The sequence below is a fragment of the Falco punctatus genome (genome assembly GCF_963210335.1).
Source record: "Falco punctatus genome assembly, chromosome: 9".
NCBI lineage: Eukaryota > Metazoa > Chordata > Aves > Falconiformes > Falconidae > Falco > Falco punctatus.
In genome coordinates this window covers 15,977,027-15,983,054 of record NC_137589.1, presented here as the reverse complement: position 1 = coordinate 15,983,054, position 6,028 = coordinate 15,977,027, and the positions used below count along the sequence as shown (strand labels likewise).

The window sequence follows — 6,028 nt, the reverse complement described above, 5'->3', positions numbered from 1 at the left end:
TCTGTGAATAACTTACTGCTTTTGAAAGATCAAAGAGAAAAATGTGCATTACTATCATCACCCTTGGTGTTAGAATTATGTGGATCTTAAGAAAAAATAATAGAAGGATAAAGTTGAATTTGACCACTCTGGCTTACAAGTCTTCGCTTCACTGTTTCTCCCTTTGATGATATTTTAAAACTTGTTCATCCAGTATGTAGTATGTACTACAAACTCATTCCATTTTCAGTCATGCTAAAAAAAAATTATGTAATATATATGTATCTTCACTTCCATGCCTCCTTGCAAGGCTCTGAGTTGTGTTTTCCAGTACATGCTACCAATACTCCCTCCCTTCTGTTTGTTAACAAAATGTTATAAAGCACATGGCATACTTTTATTACTTTTATATACTTATTATGGGATGTTGTGCAGTGGACTTCTCTGTATGATGGCAATGCCAGACTCATCTCAAAACAAATAATCCTGGAGCTGGGAGAGACATCCTAAGAAAAAGCAGAAGAAACATGAATCCTGGAGCTACTGCTGGGTGGTGTTAGTAATTCCAGTGGTAGTTTCAAGATGTAAAAAGGTCTTGTATAAACTTGTATAACCTTTTGGCTTTTATAATATGTCAGGAACAGAGGAAATTGTACAAGGTTTTTGTATGAAATGTCTTTTTCCTTTTCTCCCACCTATATCAGTTAATTTAACAAAAGATAGTATCTTCTTGGTTTATTGTTAGAGCTTAGAGTTACATAATGGGTCTGAAGTTAGTATTGTTGGGAAATGAATGAAAAGTGTAGGGGAAAGAATAATTCATTCATTGAATAAGTGAAAACAGCACTGAATGATAAGTCATTGTCACTTCCACACTTATGTAGAATTTTAGCACTAACGAAATCCTGAGCAAGTATATAGAAATTTGGTTTAAATACATACCTATGTGTGAAAAGGCGTGCCATTTAACACTATCCAGTGTTTTCAATCATGCTAGAGTTAATCAGAAGATACCTGCCCACATTCAGACGTTTAGAGAGTGTGCCTTCCCATGACAGCCTAGCACACACTCGCGCATAGAAAGATGGTAGTAGAAAGTACAAACAGCCAGTAGATGGCATTGAGGCCCCACGGCTGCAGAAACCTTAGCTCTTAAAAATCTGCATGCAGTTGGAGTTATAGCATCGTGTGGCCTGACTGTATTTTTACACTTTGGACGCTCGCATATTTAGATGTGTATCTTGTTTAAACAAGCATATTTAAAGTGTTTTACCAAGTAGTTCAGAGAGGACATAATTTTATTTCTAAAAAACTGTTGAATAACATCAGGCCATTATACAGAATTGGGAAATTCCCTTTGGATAGTGACAGATCTTGTATGTGTTTGAGTGTGGGTTTTTTTGTTAATTTGTGGAGGGTTTTTTGTTCCTACTTTAATATGGTATGCTTTTTATACTGGCTATTGTTTTACAGAACATGTTGTCTAAAAAGTAATGAAGTTGCTGCTTTGCTTTAAAACATATGTTTCTGAAGGCTATTCCATGTATAATCTTCAAGTGCTTCGCTGAAGTGCGTAACTACACTCAGAAAGGTTGTAGCTTTGTGTTGCCTCCTATGCTTTTCTTTGCATGCATTTAAACAAGGACATTTGGAAGTCAATGCCTTTTATCCAAAATACATCCCTAAGAGGCTTTTAATGTCCTAATGGATAGATATGTGTTGAATGAAACATTGGAAAGACCAAAGCTAATCTACTTCTGCCAAACATGCAGATCCTTTCTTTCCATCTTCTGAGAAATTCAGTTTCTAAGTATGTGTTGCTCTTGCATCACTGTCTTGGTCTAAGATGCTTTCTTCATTGCAGCTAAAGATATACATCTTTCCTCTCTTTTTGGTTTGTTTTTGTGGCTTTTTTTTTGTGTGTGTGTTTTTGGTCTGATGTTTTTTTTTTTTGTGTGAAACAGGTTGTGTTTAAGTAGGGGCAGTACTTGCTTTTTGTTCTGTCTGCAGTGTGTTAGGTATGGTTCCCTTAGCTTGCCTTTCTCTGATTAATCAGTTTAACAGGTTCAAGGACCGTCATTCAAGTTTATGACTGGTCCCTGAAGTAAGATGGCTATTCAATACCTGTTGTGTGGTGGTGGTGGGGGAAGTAAGGGTAAAATTTATTAGATTAACTGAGTAGGGGAATTATACAAAATGTGCAGAAAGGTGTTAATTTTTTCACAAGAAAACACAAAATAAGTAACAGGGTGTGAAGTATTAAGATTTAAGTCTCTAATAGCCCAAACCAACTGGGGCAAATCTTAATGTGTATTTCTTAAACGGGACTCCCCACAGCTTTCAGGGGATGAAGCCTTTTTAATTATTAGAATTGTCTCAGTTATGTGGAAAGGAATTACTCACTCTCATTTGGTATATTTGGGAAAAGGTATCTTCCTAATTTTCTTATTTTGCCTTGTTTTCCTGACTATGATCCTCAGCAGTACTGCCATTCCTTCTTGTATAAGACAGATCCTTGTATTATTCAGAGTAATGCAGGAAATTTTACAGATTGCTGTCCCACACTAGCTGCATTGTGCGCACACATCCCACATATGTAGGACTGCTCTTCTGTGTATTCTGCATGTACATGACCCAAGTGGATTTTCAAGTGAGTTCCTAATGTTCTTCATATGCAAGAACTGAAATGAACAGTATGTGGTGGTGTGTGGTTTGTGTATGTTGTGCCATGCAATGGGAGAAGAGGGTCAAAATGTTCCTGATGGAGGTGGTGCCATTTAATAGGGAGTGTGTGCAAAAGTGTTCTTGATCAGAGACCCTGCACAAGATGCTCCACTTTTGGTAGCAACCAGGAGGTAATAGTGTTCTTTGCTTCTCAGTTGGAAGGTAGAGAGACTCGTCAGACTCTTCGAGGGAATAAGAATTGTTTAATTTTTCTCTATATACAGCATAGCTACTAACTATTACTTGGCATTTATTATTGTGAAGAAATAGAAAATGTAAATATGCAACTAGGTCTCCAACTCCAGACATGCAGAAATTATTGGCTTCCTTTAGGACAACTGTGTCTGTTGATAAAATGTTCTGACTTAACCACTTACTGCCTATCCTGGTATGGTAGACCATTAGTGTGAACAAAGACATTCTAGGCTTCAAATTAAGGAACCAGAAGAAGATGAGGAATCTACTGTATGGAGCACTCATTGGATAAGGTTTGTTCTTGCTTGTTGGTCTTGTAATTTTGTGTGCAGAGCTGTCTATCCTGCTAAACCTTCTCAGGCTAATGAGTGCTTTCAAGAATAATGGTCTTCCTAGGTTAAGTAAAGAGGTTTGTTGGTGTTGTGGATTTCCCCAGGATTTCTCTTATTTCTGCTGGAGGGGAGCTGTTGCTTTTAGCAGCCACATGGCACAGTGCATTTAAAAAAAACACCACCACCAAAACCCTGAAAGCCCCCCCGCCCCCCAATATTTATTTCTTTAGTCTGCTAGCAAATGATATAAATCATTCTAGTGAAGAAGTCTCTCTTTTTTTTTTTTTTTCAAGTAGTAACTGACATTGCTGACCCCAGACCAATTAAATACCATATTTTAATTTGTAGGAGATAATGTTGAACTATCTATCGTGTCCCCTCATGTAATATAAAGCGGTCCTAAAAAAAGAGGAGTGCAAGGGAACAAAAGTGACAAATATCAGCTTGAAAACAAAGAAACCCAAACCAAAATATTAATAGAAGAACAGGGATTGGAATAAAACTATAATATCTGCCACGTGTACTGTTGTGTAATTTTGAAATCTAATGCAAATGCATTTTTCCGATCTTGATAGTCAGTTCCTGTTAAAACTAATCTCTAAGTGCTGACAGAAGGAAGGCTGGATCATATGTTGGGCACTGTAATATTTAGTGGAATTAAACCAGTTAAAAATTAACTGGGTTAAGTCCTCTGCAACCAGGTTAAATTCAAGAAGGCATATTTTGCACTGGGTAGCACTGTGTGTGATCACAAAAATAATGCAACCTCTGCTCCGCTGTGGAAAACTTTGTTGCCTGAAGGCCCACCATGGGTTGTGTTTGTTGCAATTTGTTAATCTGCAATGTATTAAAAAACTTAAAAGAGCAGTTTGCCTTTTTTTTTTGTTTGCAACTACATCTATATTCATTAAAACTTATGAAAAAAACCCCCATTCATTTAACTTGATAAATGTTTTTGTTCTGTGATAGAATTTTGAGGAAATAGGTCCTAAACTCAATACCAGGGCCATGGCCTGCATTTTGTGTTGCTATTTCATCCAACACCTTTTCCTCAAGTCTTTCCAAACATGCCAATTAATGTTTCTGCAATTCACTGACAACACAATGTAATCATAGCCAGTGCTTACATTAACCTGATAATTCTGAATGTGATTATGTTGATTTAATATTATGTGTTAGTATGTGTTTTTTCAGTCCATTGTGCCCACAGCCAGTCATGTTTGGAAGCAGAAGAGGTATTTGCCAGATGTTATTCTCATGTTGTATGTTGTGTGGCTACCAAGATGTATCTATTCTGTAACGCTTTGGCCACAAATGAAGAAAGTCTTTCCAGCTTACCTGGTTTTGACATTCCTGCAGTAAACTGGAGAATTACTTATGTTTGGGTTACAGCTGTGAGAGAATTCTGTCAGGGAATGCAGACCTCTTTTTGTACCCTGTCTTGCGGAGTTCATAAGGGTGTGTACTTGTGGTTCGTTCTGGCCTCTACAAGGTGAAAGTGGATTAGAAGATGGGTGACCAAAACTGGTCTTTCTGACCTAATCAGATGCATAACTTCTGTCACTCTTGTAGGCTAGAGGGGATTTGCTGAAAGGCCAGTGGTTTGGGGTTTTTACTGTTGGGATAGCATCAGTTGTTGCAGTCACTCAAAAGCAGTGAGAATCTGGCAGCCGAGAAGATCCACAACCATAAGACTTGTGAAATACCTTACACAAAGCACGTTGCTTTATCCCTTAGTACTGACCTCAGCGCTCTGTCATTTGGGAAATGCAACAATCAGTCTGTTTACACCTGGAGGGTGGCTATTAAGTACGTATCGTAGATCATGTTTTGGATGCTTTTTCTGTGGATGTTGAGGGAGATAGGAAAATAATTTTTTTAATCAAATGCTCACCTAATTTTTATATTTTCAAGGAGGAGCTCATGCAAGGAGGCCTAGACTATAAAAGGAAATAAGACATGAGGAAAAATCTTAGATAGAATTACCTTTGCTTCCCCCCACTGTTGGTGTGAGCTGACTCCTGGCACACAATTTGCTATCTTTCATTATATCACATATAATGCTTCTGGGACAGGCAGCACTGGCTTTGAAGCTGGTACCCCTTCCTTCTTTAAATAACAAGTGGTTGCTGGCAGGGTACCTGAAAATGTCTTAGATTTTGATAATTTGTGTAAGATATCTAAAGTGTTCTGAAATTCATCTTTAGAGAAAGTATTTAAAAAAAAAAATGCACCAGATGTCAATTTACCAGATAATTTATCACTTATAATATCAACATTTTGGTCTGATATGTAATTGCAACAGTAGATATTTTTTTTAATAACAAATTAATGAAAAACACTGCTCGTGCACTGAGTTGCTGAAATATTCCTATAAAGTAACAAAGCTCTCTTGTGAGCCTTTTCTGAAATACCGAAGTAATGCTTTCTGTCCTTGCAACGTGATTTACGTTAGCTGCCATATGGAGAACAGAGACATGCTCAATACAGTTTTCTGCACTGGGCAAGAATAGCACCTTTTTGGTGGCTGTAGAATATACCAAGCATTATGTACAGATAACTGGTACATCACAGACTGATGATAGTGTTTATGTGCAAGATGATGTAAATTTTGGGTGTGTTGACTATAGATATTTTTTGGGTTTTTGTGGCATTGAACTTCAACTGTGGCATTGCCTTGAAATAAGATTTTCCATTTATACTGCAGCCATTTATTTTTTTTTTTCCCCCTTTGCAATTTTGCCGCATATGTAATATTTTGCAGAGTTCCAGAAACCATCAAATCTCACACAGGAAAT

The 6,028-nt window shown here is 37.3% G+C and overlaps 1 protein-coding gene across 1 annotated transcript in view; it reads left to right on the top strand.

Moving 5' to 3' along the window:
• The window catches only part of ANK3 (ankyrin 3), a 381,110-nt gene that overhangs the window by 35,674 nt on the left and 339,408 nt on the right, over nucleotides 1-6,028 (top strand). The window lies entirely within an intron of this gene.